We start from the raw sequence: 20,691 nt of genomic DNA on the forward strand, positions 1-20,691 counted from the left end.
TTTCAGCTAACTGGCGTAGCGGTGTAGTATATACAGGCACCATCGCGAGCTGCTGCGCAGGTGTGAGATAAGGAGGCTTAGGAGTCTGATAAGAAGAGGCTAGGGCAGGTTGCCCAGAAGTTTTGGCAGCTTTCCCAGAAGCCTTGGCACTCAACCCAGAAGCTCTGGCAGCCTTCCCGGAAGCTTTGGCAGCTTTCCCAGAAGCTCTGGCAGCGTGCCAGGTAACTCCCATGGCATCCGAACTTTCTTCACCAAGTTCCCCATTAGAGCCCCCTTCTACCTCAGAGGCCCCCTCTGCCTCAGCCCCCCCGTCAGGTTCTGTTATCAGCCCCGACTCTTCGTCCGCATCTTGCTCCGTTTCTCTCTCTATTCTCCATTCCTTTAAAGCCTCAAAGAGCGAGTTCCAGGTTACTGCTAAATCAACAGCTGTTTTATCTCCCGCTCGAATAACTTGCCAAAGTCTGTCCCCGACTTTCTTCCATGCCTTAACACTAAACACTGTGTTGGGATCAGTGCCAAATTTCTGTGATTTAGCCCACAGCAATATATTACGAAGCTCATAATCTGACGTATTAATTCCCTTATTTCTTAACAAAACTTTCCATGTAGACAGAACACTTTCTTCCTCTTTAGATAAATTTTGTCCCATTATTACTAGTTGGTGGCTCACCTACTTCCAGGTGTCTTGATTGGAGGGAATCAGGTCCGGACCTCCTTGTGGCTTCCACCTGCCACTCTCAGCTGCACCAACGCCGCCTCCCCCACTACGTCCCAGTGGGTCACGGTTGCCAATTGCTAGGACCCCGTATGGGCCCCCACCGACTATGTTCTTATCACGTCGGCGTCTCCAAAATGTCACAGTCGAGGTGGTCACGACACAAAGCAGAGACCACAAGCAGTCTCAGTTGGTAACACTTGGCAACAGTTTATTAATGAAAATGGCTGATCTTTTATACACTTCCCAGTTGTTTACCCTTCCTCTACCTTAGCTATTGGCCACAATAATTCAATACCATGCCATTGGTGAAAAGTTACTCTGACTCCACCTAACTTTCTAAAAATGCTTCATCCAGCTGCAGAATGCTCTTATCTTCCTTCTCTCGATCTCCTTGGTTACGGCCTTGGAGAAAGCTCCTTATCAGCTTCTTCTTCTTCTTCTTACTTCTCTCTCCTTTAGCTAACAGGCCTGCTGCTAGCCCCTTCCACACCAGGAAGGTCACGCAGGGTCCTCTCTTGATCTTTGCGCTCGCGATCTCGAAGCCGTTGGCCTGAAGGGTCTCCGTGACTGTGGTCACCAGGTGATCTACTTGGCTTGTCGATGGTGCTGCGACCAGGACGTCGTCCATGTACTGGATGATGGTTGCAGTGGGGTAGGAGTGTCGGACTGGCATCAGTGCTTTGTCCACGGGGATTTGGCATATGGTCGGGCTGTCGACCAGGCCTTGTGGAAGCACTCTCCATTGGAAGTGGAGATTGGGCCGCTCGCCGTTCCGAAATGCCAAGGAAAAGGCGAATCGCTCTCTGTCCTCAGGGTGCAGGGGTATTGAAAAGAAGCAGTCCTTGATATCCAGTACTGCGCATGGCTGCCCTGCGGGGATGGCTGAGTTTGTGGGTAGCCGTGTCTGGACTGGACCCATGGGTCTGATAGTCTTGTTCACTTCTCTCAGGTCGTGGACGAGACGATAGCCTTGTCCGGACCTTTTGGGGACCACAAATACAGGGGTGTTCCATGGGCTGGTGGAGGGTTCTATGTGACCCTTTTGCAGTTCTCGGTCGACCAGTTCCAGCAAGGCTGCCATTCGAGGCTCTGTCAGGGGCCACTGCTCAACCCATACAGGGTCTGATGATTTCCAAGTCAATTTGATTGGCAGCGGGGGGTGTACGGCAGTGGCCCTTGTGGTAAATTTGTAATCCGAAATCCGAGCATGGAAAGGACGTCCCTTCCTAATAGGGGTGGAGAATTTTGCAAAGTTGACTGCTCCCTGTGGGGGCATAGGGTATGAGGGTCCCCTGCCCCACTGGGGGTTGCTGTAGCTGGGCCGTCTCGCATTTGCAGCGGGAGGAGGCTGAGTGTGGCCCGCGCGCCCCCTCCCTCTCCCGTTTCCCCGGGGCTGGGATGCTTGGAGTGAGGGTGCTGCCAGGGAAAGCTGTGCTGGCTGGGGACAGCTCGCTGAGTTGCTGCCCTTCCCCAGAAGCCTGGGCTAATGCGGTCGTCCTGCCATTCCTGCTTAAATACAATCCGCCCCGCCCCGTCAAAAGGCATGCGGCTTATTTGCGTAGTATCAAAAGTGAGCAGATCGTTATTGCTAGAAAGGTCGTCCTCAGGAGTGGGTACTACAGCTGAGTTGATCCCTATTTCTGAAATCGCTTTGGCTTCTTTTGGGTTTACTGGGGTATATGCCCTTTGTTGGTTCCCCCGCGCTCCGGCAACCCCCCCCAGGAAAGCATGCATGGAGGCTGCCGGTGCCCGGTCCCCACAGGCTGCTTTTATTTTTCCCCGATCGGTGAGTTTCTGTTGCGGTTGTTTCCCGATATTGTTTAAAGCTTTATTCGGTTTCGTTCGAAACTGCATTAATTCTGCTCTCTTGGTTTCCGAGTCCCAGCCGGGCTCGGTCGGCTCTTCCGAGCTGTCTGAGCAGCTGTTACTTGACTCTGAGCCGGAAGCTGACTGCGGTACACTTCCGGCGCTCCGTGCCGTCTTGTTCGGCTTCGACCTCGCTCCTCCCTTTGGGGGTGGTGCTGCTCCCTCCCCCTGGGGTCCCCCCGCCTCCTGCCGGGGGAGGTCCTTGCCCTGTTAGGACCTAATTTGAATAGAGCGCTCTGGTTGGTTTTGCACTCTACCGCGGGGACCGCCCCCCCTCCCCGCTCGCCCATGCATGCGTTGTTAAGCAGGCTGACTGCATTTCCGCCCTTCTCCTCCTCCCTTCCGCCCTCGCCATGTGGTTCGGCGCCATTTTTAAACGCACATGGCGGGGGCGAGTTTTTACCAATCCCTGCGGGCCCGACAATCCGGCCGTGTTCCGCGCCTTCTCCGCGGGTCCCTGCCAGAAGCATCGCGCGCGCTGCTCTGCCTCTTGTGCTGGATCGGCAACCGGCGGGGAAGGGACGGATAGAGAAACCGCGGTTTTTTTGGATGGTTCCGCAGGGGGGCTAGGACCCGGCGGGCTCCGTGGGAAGGTTGGGGGGTCCCCTGGGGGTTCCGGGGGGTCTCCTGGGGGCTCCGGGGGGTCTGGGCTCGGGCTCGGGAAGGGGTGGAACGCGCCCAGCCCCTGCATGTTCCCGCCTTCAATCCGATCACTCTCAGAGGCGGTTTGTGTCGCGGCCCCCACCCCCAGCTTTGGTGTAGCTAATAAACCTGTACACGCGGCTTTCCGCGTCTCCTGTTCTTCTAACGTCTCGTGTAGGGCCTCTTCTACTTTCCCCCATGCTTTGAGGTTTTTACCACTGCCTGCGGACGTAGAGTCCTCTGCTGAGGTGGCAGTGCACTTCTCCCACGCTTCCAAATATAATATATTTACCGGACGTCCGACCGTCCCCAGCTCTAGGAGCCTTGCAATAGCAAGATTAGAGTTCCTGAGCTCACCTTTAATTCCCCATTGCTCATGAGCCTGACTTACAACCTTCGCTGTGGATTCCATGGTCCACGCGGGTCCGGAGGCGTCCCTCCCGCTGTAGTCGGACCCGCCGCTACAGCTGCCGTCCTCTGTCCAGGAGAATTCCCCTTCCCCGGGCGTTGCAGCTTTCCCGGGGTTCGGCACCAGTATGTTGCCTTCTGGAGCAAGGCAGGCGACCTGGTTCAGAGGAACAGCACGGCAGCCCACTCTCTCCAGGGCCGCTCGGGCCAATGACACACACAGGCATCAATGTGATGGATGGTCAAAAGGCCTTTATTATCTCATCTCTTGGGTTTTTATAGTCTAAGGGGTCTCTACATCAGAGTGGGTCTGTCTTTACCATCTATGGTTAGTAAGGAGTGGACAGTTACTGGGTAGGGGATGGAAAGTTACTGGTATTCGGTTACGGGAGGCTACATTCCTATGTTAATTTCTTATCTACGGGGAACGGATGGTCTTATCTAAGGGGAACAGAGGGTCCTGACTTTCCGTGACATCGCGAGATCTTCCGCAGCGCCTTTTCCCTATCTACCACACCTCTGTGTGAATCCGCTCATGCAGGAGGAGATTGGAGCTGCTCTGAAACCTCTTCCCACAGGTACGACACTCGTAGGGCCTCTGCCCAGTGTGGATGCGCCGGTGCCGAACAAGGTCGGAGTTGCGCTTGAAGCCCTTCCCACACTCAGGGCAGCGGAAGGGCCTCTGCTCTGTGTGAATCTGCTGGTGCTGGAGGAGACCGGAGCTGGTCCGAAACCTCTTATGACACTGGGGACACTGGTAGGGCCTCTCCCCAGTGTGGATGCGTTGGTGCCTGATGAGTTTTGACCTGTAGCTGAAGCCCCTCCCACATTCCCCACACTCGTAGGCCCATTCCCCGGTGTGGATCATCTGGTGGCTGATCAGGGTGCTGCTCTGCCTGAAGCTCTTCCCACACTCCAAGAACTTGTGGGGATTCTCCCCATCATGAAGCTGCTCATGGACCACCAGCTCCGAGCTCTGGCTGAAGCTCAGGGTGGGTCTTTCCTCCTCAGAGCACCCTGCGCTGGGTTTGCAGCCCCTCCTCCTGTGGGATCTCTGGGGATTTTCCTCCCCGTTGGATTCCTGGGCCCTGGAGTCACTCATAACAGCCTCTTCCAAGAGGTTCTGCTGTGGGGATTTTTCCTCCCTGGTCTCCATCCTCAGCTTCTTGTCTGGGGGAGGAAAGACAAGGAGAGGATGGGATTTGCCTCCGTGCCAGAGGGAAGGGGAAGGAGATCTCCCCAGTGCATCCCCAGCAGGACGGGATTGTCCTGCAGCTGGGGGCCATGCTGGGCTGCGAGATGGAGCAGGAGAGAGGGGGAAAGGGGCACTGACTTCCTCCTCACCTGCCTGGGTGTCCTGGGGATCCTTCCTGTTCCTCACAGCCTCCTTTTCCCTCTGGCAAAAGTTTGGGGATGGGAAATCCTGTTTTGGGAGAATTACAAGGGATGAGCACATTGAGTTTTGTACTGGTTTGAAGGCAAATCTGGGAAAGGGTCTAAGCCAGAATCACAATTTAGGAGGAAAATGAAGATCAAGGCAATGATACAGAAACACTGCCTTAAACTGACAGAGTCAGGATATAACCTGACACCCTGTAGGTAAGGGTGGTGGCAGCCATCCCATTAAATGGTGGCTACAGTCCTGTTAGAGTGATGAAGGTGATACTGTCGAAGCAGTGATCCTGTAGAAGGGTCTGGTATTCCTCTGAAGGTCCAGTGGTGGTTGTGGAGATCTTGTCCTCTGGGAATCCAGCAGGCAAGCTGCTCCTGGTGTTGCAAGCCTCAGCTTATATCCAGGCAGGAATGCTTGGATCCTCCCCCTGGGTGGAGCATCCCACAATGGGATGATGGAATTTTATCAGTCCTGCAGTGACACTGCCCATTCACAGAAGATATGTTCCCTGGAGGGCGTTATCAGGGGTGAGTCATGGAAGAGATAAAGAACACTGGCCCACCTGTTTATAGCAGTTGATGAAGATGGGGATTGAAAACATGCATTTGGTTACATCTTGCATTGCAACCTGAAACAGCGGGGTAATCCCTGCTCAGGGGGTGAACACCATCCCCCTTATCCAAACTGGCTCAGGTGTAAAACCCTCACCCCGGGAAGGCCACACACATATGGGAAAATGTCACACTTGCCCTGCTCCAGCAGAGGTCTCTGTCCCTGTCACTCATCTTTTCTCTTTCTTTCCATCTCTCTCTCTACCTCACATTTACTGTTCAATAAAATCCATTTTGGATTTGGTCATGTTAGCACCGTAATTTGTGCAGAGGCATCTCTCTAACCATTTTCTTAACCATATTACAATATTATTTTGGCGCAGTGAGTTCAGGGCACTGTTCTCTGACCCTAAGTGCCTTTGACAACAGCATGATTCCCTCCACTGAGGAGGTTGTGGCTCTTGCTGGAAGAACTCTTGGAAACTTGGACAAAGTCACTCCTTCCTCCTGGGGAACATACGGGAGAAATAATGATGAAAATGGCTTTCATGGGTGGCCAGTGTAAAGAAAATTTGTTGTGTTTCCTTATAAAATTATTAAAATCACTGGAGGAGAGGGAGCAAATGTTACCAGCGAGACTGACAAGGTTCATTCACCCCACGGTGAGGAACACAAGGCGGCTAATAGTCCCAGAAGAAGCCCAGCTCAAGTAGATAAATTTCTGAATAAGTCCTGAATTCCCAGGCTTGGGGGCTTTACCAAATGTGACAATCATTTTTCTCTTTATCCCTGTCACCTTTGTTACTGCTACACACAGCTTTCCCTTCCTTTTAATAATCTGTATTGGGCCGAATTTCCACTTTCCTTTTTTCTAAACCTGACAACAGCTGAGCTGGAGCTCTGCAGGAAGAAATGAATATTGGAATTGCCTCATCACTTCTTGGAATGTCGGTTTATTCATATTTGGGATTTGTTTGCGCTTTCATCACAAGTTACTTTTGGGAAGAGCATGTATTCTTCAAAGTGATTTATGCAGAGTCAAGTTTGATTTCTGCCAAGTTTATTTTGTCCAGTGCCCAGAGGATGCTCAAGGGGTCTCTGAGCCTCTCGCACTGGGGGATGCTTGGGAGGGGCTTGGGGTGGTTTTTCCTGTCCCTGTCACCCCAGGCCATTCCTCAGGGGGTGTCCCTGTCCCTCTCACCCCAGGCCATTCCCCAGGGAGTCTCCATCATTCTCACCCCTGTGCCAGGGGGTGCTTGTGGCTGTCTCTGTCCCCTTGCCCTGGGGGATACTTGGGGAGTCTTCATCCCTCTGGCCTCAGGCAATGCCTGTGCAGGGCTGGGGACCAGAGGCTCTGTGTCCCTCTCACAGCTGAGGGTGTTCGGGGCTGGGGGGTCTCTCTGATCTTCTCACACCTGGAGAGGCCGGGGGGGTCTCTGTCCCTCTCAGCCCTGCTGTGACCCCACTCAAACATCATCGGGGTCAGAGGGACAGAGACACCCCCAAAGCCCCAGAAGGGCTGAACCTGGGATTTGGTTTGGGGCTGAGGATTTAGGAAGGGGCTGGAATTGGGGCTGGGGCTGGATTTTGGGCCGAGATTTGGATTAGAGCTGGGACTGGGGTTAAGGCTGGACATGGGATTAACTTTAGGGCTGGGGTTGGGATTGGGTCTGGGGACAGATGAGTTTGGGACTAGGATGAGAACAAATACAGAACTGTGAGTGTGTCTAAACATGGAGTGAGACTGAGACCAGGATTGGGGTCAGGTTTGGGGTTGAGCTCACTCAGAGTGGGACAGGGGGGATGTCACGGTGGGAAGGTTTGGGGGAAATCCTGGTTTGGGGAAAAACAAGGTGTGAATGCCTTGGGTTGGGGATTCCTCCCATCCACGTCCATTTCCAGAAGATACCTGATGTCCAAAAATCAAGAGTGAATAAAAAAAAAGCCACCAGGAGTTTCCCATTTCCAGTCTCATCCCTCTTGGGTTATGGTTGGTCTCCCATCTCAGGGTTGGTGGGGATTCCGTTGGTCCTGGGGATCCCTCCTCTCCAGGGTCCTGCTTTTGGATTCTGGGAGGTTCTGTGGTACCAAGGTCCGCCTCTCCAGCCTCCCCTCAATCCAGCCAATTGGGGTTCCCCCTTCTTTCCCCCACCCTGTCCTGGTTTAGAGAAAATTTGGTTGAAACCCTCCAAAAGGAGTTTCCTCTAGAATGCCAATTCAGCAGCCCCACCCTCAGCCAGTCCAGGAAAATATTTCCGGGGACAAAAGTCTAAAAAAACTTTATTTTACAGGCAAAGCATTCACCAGCACAAAAATTGAACAATATTAAGCAATAAAACTTTCTGCTGCTCCAAAATAGATGACAAACTCTGAAAGTCCCTCCTTGGGTTGTAGCTCTGTGCACTCAGCTTCTTATCAGTGCCTTATCAGTGGCTTATCAGTCTCTTATCAGTTTATTATCAGTCTCTTATCAGTCTGTCCAGTGCTGGAAATGCCTAGGCCCAGGCTTATCCCCTTGGGCCTCAGGGAGGAGCTGCTGGTGGTATTCTGGGTGTTCAGTCCAGAGTGGGTTTAAACAGCTCCAAAGAAAAAGAAAAATAAAAGTCCAGGGAACTTCTCTGCCTCAGAGACCTAAAAACTGATTAAAAGCAAAGGAGAGCTCTGTCCTGCTGTTAGTCCATCCAGAAGCCGTAATGTGGAGGAGTGAGTGCAGTTTCTGAAAACAAACTGCAGCTTCTTCCTCCTCCCTTCGCTCTCAGAACCAGCCTTAAAGGTGCAGAACTCATTTCTGGGCTAAACAGACCGATGGGGTACAAGCATCATGAAGTCACCCCAGGACACGCCCCTGTCAGGGTCAGGGGGTCCCGTCCCCGCCTCATCTCCGGGCTGCCAGGGATCCCCCAGCTCCGGTATCGCCCCTTCCCCTCTCCCCACCCCGGGGGTCCCCCATTCCACAGCCCCGGCTCTCACGGGGATCCCCAAAACCAATGTCCCGCCCCGTCGGAACTGGGCCATCCTCACGTGGACCCCCCTGGACCCTCCCGAGGGGCGATCACGGCTCCTCTGCCCCTGAAAAAGCTCCTCTTGGGGAGCCCGGAGATAGCCGGGCTCGAGTCCGGGATCTGCCGGCTCCGAACACTCTCCGAAACATCCTACTGGAGACCCCTGGCTGGAGTTATTTGGAAATTTAGCTACTTGAGCTGGGCTTCTTCTGGGACTTTCAGCAGCCTTGTGTTTTTCACGTTGGAGTGAATGAACCTTTTCAATCTCGCTGGTATCATTTGCTCCCTCTCCTCCAGTGATTTTAACAAACTTTTCAAGGAAGGACAACAAAATATTTTCTTTACAATCCAGACCCACAACAGCCATTTTCCTCATCACTTCCATAAGTGACTCAGAGGAAGCTGCATGCAAGTTTCAAGAGTTCTTCCAGAGAGAACCACAACCTCCTCAGAGGAGGGAACCATGCTGTTGTCAAAGGCACTTGGAGTCAGACAACAGTGCCCTGAACTCACTGCGCCAAAATAATGTCTCAATCGGGTATAGAAAATTACTAGAGAGATGCCTCTGCCCCAATTAAGGTGCTAATGAGACAAAATCCAAGGTGAATTTTATTGAACAGTAAATGTGAGGTACAGAGAGTTAAAAGAAAGAGGAAAGCGAGGCATGGCAAGAGACTGACAAGGGACAGAGACCTCCGCTGGAGCAGGGCAAGTGTGACATTTTCCCATATGTGTGTGGCCTTCCCGGGGTGAGGGTTTTACACCTGAGCCAGTTTGGATAAGGGGGATGGTGTTCACCCCCTGAGCAGGGATTACCCCACTGTTTCAGGTTGCAATGCAAGATGTAACCAAATGCATGTTTTCAATCCCCATCTTCATCAACTGCTATAAACAGGTGGGCCAGTGTTCTTTATCTCTTCCATGACTCACCCCTGATAACGCCCTCCAGGGAACATATCTTCTGTGAATGGGCAGTGTCACTGCAGGACTGATAAAATTCCATCATCCCATTGTGGGATGCTCCACCCAGGGGGAGGATCCAAGCATTCCTGCCTGGATATAAGCTGAGGCTTGCAACACCAGGAGCAGCTTGCCTGCTGGATTCCCAGAGGACAAGATCTCCACAACCACCACTGGACCTTCAGAGGAATACCAGACCCTTCTACAGGATCACTGCTTCGACAGTATCACCTTCATCACTCTAACAGGACTGTAGCCACCATTTAATGGGATGGCTGCCACCACCCTTACCTACAGGGTGTCAGGTTATATCCTGACTCTGTCAGTTTAAGGCAGTGTTTCTGTATCATTGCCTTGATCTTCATTTTCCTCCTAAATTGTGATTCTGGCTTAGACCCTTTCCCAGATTTGCCTTCAAACCAGTACAAAACTCAATGTGCTCATCCCTTGTAATTCTCCCAAAACAGGATTTCCCATCCCCAAACTTTTGCCAGAGGGAAAAGGAGGCTGTGAGGAACAGGAAGGATCCCCAGGACACCCAGGCAGGTGAGGAGGAAGTCAGTGCCCCTTTCCCCCTCTCTCCTGCTCCATCTCGCAGCCCAGCATGGCCCCCAGCTGCAGGACAATCCCGTCCTGCTGGGGATGCACTGGGGAGATCTCCTTCCCCTTCCCTCTGGCACGGAGGCAAATCCCATCCTCTCCTTGTCTTTCCTCCCCCAGACAAGAAGCTGAGGATGGAGACCAGGGAGGAAAAATCCCCACAGCAGAACCTCTTGGAAGAGGCTGTTATGAGTGACTCCAGGGCCCAGGAATCCAACGGGGAGGAAAATCCCCAGAGATCCCACAGGAGGAGGGGCTGCAAACCCAGCGCAGGGTGCTCTGAGGAGGAAAGACCCACCCTGAGCTTCAGCCAGAGCTCGGAGCTGGTGGTCCATGAGCAGCTTCATGATGGGGAGAATCCCCACAAGTTCTTGGAGTGTGGGAAGAGCTTCAGGCAGAGCAGCACCCTGATCAGCCACCAGATGATCCACACCGGGGAATGGGCCTACGAGTGTGGGGAATGTGGGAGGGGCTTCAGCTACAGGTCAAAACTCATCAGGCACCAACGCATCCACACTGGGGAGAGGCCCTACCAGTGTCCCCAGTGTCATAAGAGGTTTCGGACCAGCTCCGGTCTCCTCCAGCACCAGCAGATTCACACAGAGCAGAGGCCCTTCCGCTGCCCTGAGTGTGGGAAGGGCTTCAAGCGCAACTCCGACCTTGTTCGGCACCGGCGCATCCACACTGGGCAGAGGCCCTACGAGTGTCGTACCTGTGGGAAGAGGTTTCAGAGCAGCTCCAATCTCCTCCTGCATGAGCGGATTCACACAGAGGTGTGGTAGATAGGGAAAAGGCGCTGCGGAAGATCTCGCGATGTCACGGAAAGTCAGGACCCTCTGTTCCCCTTAGATAAGACCATCCGTTCCCCGTAGATAAGAAATTAACATAGGAATGTAGCCTCCCGTAACCGAATACCAGTAACTTTCCATCCCCTACCCAGTAACTGTCCACTCCTTACTAACCATAGATGGTAAAGACAGACCCACTCTGATGTAGAGACCCCTTAGACTATAAAAACCCAAGAGATGAGATAATAAAGGCCTTTTGACCATCCATCACATTGATGCCTGCGTGTGTCATTGGCCCGAGCGGCCCTGGAGAGAGTGGGCTGCCGTGCTGTTCCTCTGAACCAGGTCGCCTGCCTTGCTCCAGAAGGCAACATACTGGTGCCGAACCCCGGGAAAGCTGCAACGCCCGGGGAAGGGGAATTCTCCTGGACAGAGGACGGCGGCTGTAGCGGCGGGTCCGACTACAGCGGGAGGGACGCCTCCGGACCCGCGTGGACCATGGAATCCACAGCGAAGGTTGTAAGTCAGGCTCATGAGCAATGGGGAATTAAAGGTGAGCTCAGGAACTCTAATCTTGCTATTGCAAGGCTCCTAGAGCTGGGGACGGTCGGACGTCCGGTAAATATATTATATTTGGAAGCGTGGGAGAAGTGCACTGCCACCTCAGCAGAGGACTCTACGTCCGCAGGCAGTGGTAAAAACCTCAAAGCATGGGGGAAAGTAGAAGAGGCCCTACACGAGACGTTAGAAGAACAGGAGACGCGGAAAGCCGCGTGTACAGGTTTATTAGCTACACCAAAGCTGGGGGTGGGGGCCGCGACACAAACCGCCTCTGAGAGTGATCGGATTGAAGGCGGGAACATGCAGGGGCTGGGCGCGTTCCACCCCTTCCCGAGCCCGAGCCCAGACCCCCCGGAGCCCCCAGGAGACCCCCCGGAACCCCCAGGGGACCCCCCGACCTTCCCACGGAGCCCGCCGGGTCCTAGCCCCCCTGCGGAACCATCCAAAAAAACCGCGGTTTCTCTATCCGTCCCTTCCCCGCCGGTTGCCGATCCAGCACAAGAGGCAGAGCAGCGCGCGCGATGCTTCTGGCAGGGACCCGCGGAGAAGGCGCGGAACACGGCCGGATTGTCGGGCCCGCAGGGATTGGTAAAAACTCGCCCCCACCATGTGCGTTTAAAAATGGCGCCGAACCACATGGCGAGGGCGGAAGGGAGGAGGAGAAGGGCGGAAATGCAGTCAGCCTGCTTAACAACGCATGCACGGGCGAGCGGGGAGGGGGGGCGGTCCCCGCGGTAGAGTGCAAAACCAACCAGAGCGCTCTATTCAAATTAGGTCCTAACAGGGCAAGGACCTCCCCCGGCAGGAGGCGGGGGGACCCCAGGGGGAGGGAGCAGCACCACCCCCAAAGGGAGGAGCGAGGTCGAAGCCGAACAAGACGGCACGGAGCGCCGGAAGTGTACCGCAGTCAGCTTCCGGCTCAGAGTCAAGTAACAGCTGCTCAGACAGCTCGGAAGAGCCGACCGAGCCCGGCTGGGACTCGGAAACCAAGAGAGCAGAATTAATGCAGTTTCGAACGAAACCGAATAAAGCTTTAAACAATATCGGGAAACAACCGCAACAGAAACTCACCGATCGGGGAAAAATAAAAGCAGCCTGTGGGGACCGGGCACCGGCAGCCTCCATGCATGCTTTCCTGGGGGGGGTTGCCGGAGCGCGGGGGAACCAACAAAGGGCATATACCCCAGTAAACCCAAAAGAAGCCAAAGCGATTTCAGAAATAGGGATCAACTCAGCTGTAGTACCCACTCCTGAGGACGACCTTTCTAGCAATAACGATCTGCTCACTTTTGATACTACGCAAATAAGCCGCATGCCTTTTGACGGGGCGGGGCGGATTGTATTTAAGCAGGAATGGCAGGACGACCGCATTAGCCCAGGCTTCTGGGGAAGGGCAGCAACTCAGCGAGCTGTCCCCAGCCAGCACAGCTTTCCCTGGCAGCACCCTCACTCCAAGCATCCCAGCCCCGGGGAAACGGGAGAGGGAGGGGGCGCGCGGGCCACACTCAGCCTCCTCCCGCTGCAAATGCGAGACGGCCCAGCTACAGCAACCCCCAGTGGGGCAGGGGACCCTCATACCCTATGCCCCCACAGGGAGCAGTCAACTTTGCAAAATTCTCCACCCCTATTAGGAAGGGACGTCCTTTCCATGCTCGGATTTCGGATTACAAATTTACCACAAGGGCCACTGCCGTACACCCCCCGCTGCCAATCAAATTGACTTGGAAATCATCAGACCCTGTATGGGTTGAGCAGTGGCCCCTGACAGAGCCTCGAATGGCAGCCTTGCTGGAACTGGTCGACCGAGAACTGCAAAAGGGTCACATAGAACCCTCCACCAGCCCATGGAACACCCCTGTATTTGTGGTCCCCAAAAGGTCCGGACAAGGCTATCGTCTCGTCCACGACCTGAGAGAAGTGAACAAGACTATCAGACCCATGGGTCCAGTCCAGACACGGCTACCCACAAACTCAGCCATCCCCGCAGGGCAGCCATGCGCAGTACTGGATATCAAGGACTGCTTCTTTTCAATACCCCTGCACCCTGAGGACAGAGAGCGATTCGCCTTTTCCGTGGCATTTCGGAACGGCGAGCGGCCCAATCTCCACTTCCAATGGAGAGTGCTTCCACAAGGCCTGGTCGACAGCCCGACCATATGCCAAATCCCCGTGGACAAAGCACTGATGCCAGTCCGACACTCCTACCCCACTGCAACCATCATCCAGTACATGGACGACGTCCTGGTCGCAGCACCATCGACAAGCCAAGTAGATCACCTGGTGACCACAGTCACGGAGACCCTTCAGGCCAACGGCTTCGAGATCGCGAGCGCAAAGATCAAGAGAGGACCCTGCGTGACCTTCCTGGTGTGGAAGGGGCTAGCAGCAGGCCTGTTAGCTAAAGGAGAGAGAAGTAAGAAGAAGAAGAAGAAGCTGATAAGGAGCTTTCTCCAAGGCCGTAACCAAGGAGATCGAGAGAAGGAAGATAAGAGCATTCTGCAGCTGGATGAAGCATTTTTAGAAAGTTAGGTGGAGTCAGAGTAACTTTTCACCAATGGCATGGTATTGAATTATTGTGGCCAATAGCTAAGGTAGAGGAAGGGTAAACAACTGGGAAGTGTATAAAAGATCAGCCATTTTCATTAATAAACTGTTGCCAAGTGTTACCAACTGAGACTGCTTGTGGTCTCTGCTTTGTGTCGTGACCACCTCGACTGTGACATTTTGGAGACGCCGACGTGATAAGAACATAGTCGGTGGGGGCCCATACGGGGTCCTAGCAATTGGCAACCGTGACCCACTGGGACGTAGTGGGGGAGGCGGCGTTGGTGCAGCTGAGAGTGGCAGGTGGAAGCCACAAGGAGGTCCGGACCTGATTCCCTCCAATCAAGACACCTGGAAGTAGGTGAGCCACCAACTAGTAATAATGGGACAAAATTTATCTAAAGAGGAAGAAAGTGTTCTGTCTACATGGAAAGTTTTGTTAAGAAATAAGGGAATTAATACGTCAGATTATGAGCTTCGTAATATATTGCTGTGGGCTAAATCACAGAAATTTGGCACTGATCCCAACACAGCGTTTAGTGTTAAGGCATGGAAGAAAGTCGGGGACAGACTTTGGCAAGTTATTCGAGCGGGAGATAAAACAGCTGTTGATTTAGCAGTAACCTGGAACTCGCTCTTTGAGGCTTTAAAGGAATGGAGAATAGAGAGAGAAACGGAGCAAGATGCGGACGAAGAGTCGGGGCTGATAACAGAACCTGACGGGGGGGCTGAGGCAGAGGGGGCCTCTGAGGTAGAAGGGGGCTCTAATGGGGAACTTGGTGAAGAAAGTTCGGATGCCATGGGAGTTACCTGGCACGCTGCCAGAGCTTCTGGGAAAGCTGCCAAAGCTTCCGGGAAGGCTGCCAGAGCTTCTGGGTTGAGTGCCAAGGCTTCTGGGAAAGCTGCCAAAACTTCTGGGCAACCTGCCCTAGCCTCTTCTTATCAGACTCCTAAGCCTCCTTATCTCACACCTGCGCAGCAGCTCGCGATGGTGCCTGTATATACTACACCGCTACGCCAGTTAGCTGAAATGTCTTTAGCAGAGAGAAAGGTCCAGCCATCTGCCCCCCCGCTCCCCTCTGAGTGGCTTGAACAACCTGCAAGGCCGTATCCTCCTTTACCTGACAGTGACAGCAACAGTGAGTCAAGTGATGAGTCGCCCGCAGTAACACCTGAGTTGGGGCAGGGAGCTCTGGTCTCTTCATCTCCTAAGAGCTCTAGCCTTACTGCCCCATGGACTTTGCCTCCATGCCAAGTCACTGTGCTTCCTCGACGCCCTCAGGAGTTTTGGGAATTTGTTAGGAGAAAAGCAGTTGAAGAAAAGAACTGGGAAATCATAGAAAGGTTAGGTGCTCCAAGAGTACCTCAGGAGAACAGTGCCATTGCAAATGTTGCTTGTGATAACCCTATGGCTTTTCCAGTTTTCAAAGCAGCTCCTGGGACAGGACAGAATGACAGTCATCATGTCTTCGCCTGGAGGGTTGTGCAAGACCTCCAATCGAAAGTAGCTCAATATGGTATTAATTCCTCAGAGGTAATGCAATTAATACGTGTGATTAATGCAGATTTGCTTGCACCTTATGACATCGCTCATCTTGCTACAATTCTATTTCAGCCAGTACAATATGGTGTATTTCAAGAAATTTGGAGGCGAGTGGCTGAGCGCACAGCTTTAACAAATATGCAGTTGCCTCAACACGACCCTCGTCATGCTGTGGGTGTTGATGCCCTAATGGGCTCTGGGCCTTTTGCTAATCCAGATTTACAGGCAAGGTGGGATCCTTCGATTTTGGCACAAGCTCAGCAAATTGGCATGAGTGCCTTAACTAAAACAATGGAAATGGCAGCTCCAAAACAGAAATATATCACTATACAACAAGGAATGAGAGAACCATTTTTGCAGTTTGCAGAAAAACTTGCTGCCGCTATTGAGAAACAAGTAGATGATGAAACTTTGCGAGACAAATTGTGTGTACAATTGGCTAAAGAAAATGCAAACCCAGATTGCAGAAAGATTATTGATACTTTGCCTGGGGAACCCACCTTGTCTGAAATGGTTACTGCTTGCTCGAAAGTTGGTTCAGTTGAGCATAAAATGGCAGCTCTTGCTGCAGTGTTAAGACCTTCAGCGAAGTGTTATAATTGTGGACAACAAGGGCACGTAAAGTCACAATGTACTGTCCAGAAAGCAACATTTAGGCCAAGGGCAAGCAGCGATGTTGTATGCAACCGTTGTGCTAAATCTGGGCACTATGCTAAGCAATGCAGAAGTAAATATCATGCAAATGGTCAGCTATTGCCGGGAAACCCAAAGAGGAGCGCGAAGGGGCGCGTGGGGAAACAAATACCCCAACAACCACAACAGCAAATGCGGGCCTTCCCAGCCCTGCAAAGCTACCCATTTGCGAACAATTCTCAGGGGCAACAAGCGGGTCCGCAGGGATTGATATACCCACCGCTGACACAGTAACTATTTTAACAAAAGTAATATGTAAAGTGCCTCTTGATGCCTATGGTCCGATAGGACGGGGATTGAGTGTGTTTTTGATAGGGAGATCAAGTACTACACTTAGAGGTATTCATGTGCATCTAGGGCTTATTGATGCTGATTATTTAGGACAGATTCATGCTATGGTATCCATTGATGACCCTCCTGTCACTATTCAGAAAGGAACTTGCATTGCTCAACTTGTACCTTTTGTGAGTTCTGTTCCAAATGCAGTGGACCGAAGTCGCAGCACAGGAAGCTTTGGATCGACAGGAGTACCTCAAGTGTTTTGGACTGAGAAAGTAACAGAGAGCCGTCCAGAAAAGACATGCACTCTCACCGCCGGTGGATGTCATCCAGGAACTATATCAGTAACAGGTTTGATTGACACTGGAGCAGATGTCACAATACTCTCACGACTTTGCTGGCCTCAATCGTGGCCTCTCACTCATGCATGTTTTGGACTCCTGGGGTTGGGTGGTGCTACAACAGGTGGCCTGTCAGCCATTGTAATTAATGTGAAACATCCTGATGGCCAACAAGCTAACATCAGACCCTATGTTGCCGATGCTCCTCAAAGTTTGTGGGGACGAGATTGTTTATCTCAATGGAGTGTCAAAATTACTACAGATTTTTAATGGGGGCCACTGTGTTGCAGGGCAATGAACGTCCAGTTGTACCCCTGACATGGTTGACAGATAAGCCTGTCTGGGTTCGCCAGTGGCCCCTGACTACTGAAAAGCTTACTGCCCTGCAAGAATTAGTTACAGAACAATTGCTAGCAGGACACATTGAGGAATCATTCAGTCCCTGGAACACCCCCGTTTTTGTAATAAAAAAGAAATCGGGAAAATGGAGACTTTTACATGATTTACGGCAGATAAATGCTGTAGTGGCAACAATGGGAGCTTTGCAACCAGGCCTTCCTACACCCACGATGATTCCACAAGAATGGCAAATAGTTGTCATTGATCTAAAAGATTGTTTCTTCACTATTCCATTGGCTGAGCAGGACAAAGAAAAATTCGCTTTTACGGTGCCTTCTATAAATCATGCTGAACCTGATAAAAGATATCAATGGAAGGTACTCCCACAAGGCATGAAAAATTCACCAACTATTTGTCAATGGTTTGTGGCACAGGCCTTGTCAAAAGTACGGGAGCAATTTAAAAACTGCTACTGCTATCATTACATGGATGATATCTTGTTGGCATCTGACAACAAACAACAGTTGTCAGCTCTTAAACAATGTGCTGTGACAAATTTGAAAGACTTTGGTTTGATCATTGCTCCAGAGAAAGTGCAGAAACACATGCCTTGGAAATACCTAGGTATGTTGGTGACCAACACTCAAGTTATGCCTCAACCTGTAAAGTTAGACATTGATGTCAAAACTGCTACTGATGTACAGAAATTGGTTGGTTTAATAGGTTGGATTCGATCATATTTAGGCATAACTAATCATCAGATGCAACCATTGTTTGATCTGCTTTCAGGCATCACTTCCTCCACTGATGAGAGGCAATTGACCTCAGCGGCAAAAAAGACCCTAGAAGAAGTTGAATTAGCCCTAGCACACAAATTTGTTAACAGGATAGATCCCTCTGTTGGTGTTCAATTGTTTATTTTGAAAGACCATGAAATACCATGTGGAATACTGTGTCAATGGAATGATAATTGGGAAGATCAATTGCATATTCTGGAATGGATATTTTTATCTTTCAGATCTCGGAAAACAGCTCCAGGACTTTATGAGCTCTTTGCAGATATTATCATCAAGGGTCGCAGGCGTTGTCATGAGATTTTGGGACAAGACCCTGTGACCATTGTGATACCTGTGTGACAGTGGTATTTTGAATGGTGCTTTCAAAATAATCATGAATTGCAATCTGCCTTATCTTGTTTTACAGGCCAAATCTCGTATCACTTGCCTTCTCATCCTGTTCTAACACTGACTAAAGAGATTCCTTTTGAAGGCAAGCAAATTTGTTCTCCTGTTCCAGTGGAAGGTATAACGGTTTTTACAGATGGGTCCGGGAAAACCGGAAAAGCAGCTGTGGCTTGGAAAAAGAATGATCACTGGGAATGTCAGACAGTGATTCAGCAGGGATCTCCTCAACTGGTTGAACTTTCTGCTGTTCTTTTGGCTTTTACTTTGTTTCCTGGTTCTGTAAACATAGTTACTGATTCAGTTTATGTTGCCAATTTGGTTAAGCATTTAGATCAAGCAGTGTTGTATAATATTCAAGAGAAACCATTGTTTACTATATTAGTGAAGTTGTGGACAGTTATTGGTGCTCAAAAACATTCTTACTTTATTATGCACATTCGCAGCCATACATCATTACCAGGATTTTTTGCTGAAGGCAATGCCTATGTAGACTCTTTAGTAGCTGCTGCTGCAATCAAAACTGTACCCAATGTGTTGCAGCAGGCAATTTTGTCCCATCAATTTTTTCATCAGAATGCTCAAGCTTTACAGCAGCAATTCAAATTGTCTACTGCCGAAGCAAAATCTATTCTTTCCTCTTGTCCCGACTGTCATATGACTCATGTCACTCAGTATTATGGTACCAACCCTAGAGGTCTTTCTGCGTTAGAAGAATGGCAAACTGATGTTACAAAAATGCCAGAATTTGGTCGCTTTAAGTATGTTCATGTTACAGTTGATACTTTTTCTCACGCAATGGTTGCTTCAGCATTCACAGGAGAGAAAACTCGAGATGCTATTCGTCATTTTTATCATGCCTTTTCTATTTTAGGTGTTCCGTGTCATGTAAAAACAGATAACGGCCCAGCATATGCTTCGCAGAAAATGCAAGCATTCTTTCGTGCTTGGGGCATTGAGCATTCAACAGGTATTCCACATGTCCCCACGGGCCAAGCAATTATTGAAAGAGCTCACGGACTTCTTAAACGTCAGGTTCAAAAACAAAAAGGGGGAATGCAACAGGAGTCACCTCAAGTGAGATTAGATAAAGCTGTTTATGTGTTAAACTTCTTGCGTCCCCTACCTGACTCACAGTTATCTCCAATCTTTTGCCATTTTTCTTCTTTGAATTCTAAGCAACCAAATTTCCATAGAAATGTTAAGGTATGGGTCAAGGATTTGATTACTGGTATATGGTCTGGTCCAGTGGAACTGATAACCTGGGGAAGGGGTTATGCTTGTGTTTTGACAGATAATGGTCCTCGATGGGTTCCTGCTCGCTGTGTTAAACCTTACCTAGAACGTGCGGGAAAGGACAGGATCGATGGCTCCGCAGCTGAAGCAGAACGTGCGGATGACACTGGCTAAGACCATATATCAGTACTTAAAGATGGATGAAGGAAGAATGGGAATTTTGTTGATGGCTGTGATTGTGATTTTGTGTGTCCCCTCTCTGCTTGGGTTTTGGCAAAGGGCCCTGCAAAAATCCATAGCAGCTGTATTTACAGGTCAAAAACAAAAAAGGGGGAATTGTGGAAGGGGCTAGCAGCAGGCCTGTTAGCTAAAGGAGAGAGAAGTAAGAAGAAGAAGAAGAAGCTGATAAGGAGCTTTCTCCAAGGCCGTAACCAAGGAGATCGAGAGAAGGAAGATAAGAGCATTCTGCAGCTGGATGAAGCATTTTTAGAAAGTTAGGTGGAGTCAGAGTAACTTTTCACCAATGGCATGGTATTGATCTATTGTGGCCAATAGCTAAGGTAGAGGAAGGGTAAACAACTGGAAAGTGTATAAAAGATCAGCCATTTTCATTAATAAACTGTTGCCAAGTGTTACCAACTGAGACTGCTTGTGGTCTCTGCTTTGTGTCGTGACCGCCTCGACTGCGACATCCTGGGAGTGGGGACCACAAGCTCCTACGTGACATCCCCCAAGGGGAAGGTCCACCGAGACATCGAGACGCTCCACGACGTGCAACGCCTGGTAGGATCGCTGCAGTGCCTTCGAACATGGTCCAGATTCCTCCTGAGGTCACGGACCCTCTGTACGACCTCCTGAAAGGAAAGCACCCCTGGGATCCCAAGGAACTGACACCGCAAGCAACGAGTTCCCTCGACTTCATCGAAAACCAGATGGCCAGTGGCACGCTTACCAGGTGGAACCCAGCCATGCCACTGGACCTGTACGTCCATTTTACACCGAAGGGGGGAGTGGGAGCACTGGCCCAAGGACTTGCAGAAAAGGCC

The sequence above is a fragment of the Melozone crissalis genome, unplaced genomic scaffold (genome assembly GCF_028551555.1).
Source record: "Melozone crissalis strain CALT ecotype California unplaced genomic scaffold, PUWL_Pcris_2 ptg000114l_1, whole genome shotgun sequence".
NCBI classification, from domain to species: domain Eukaryota; kingdom Metazoa; phylum Chordata; class Aves; order Passeriformes; family Passerellidae; genus Melozone; species Melozone crissalis.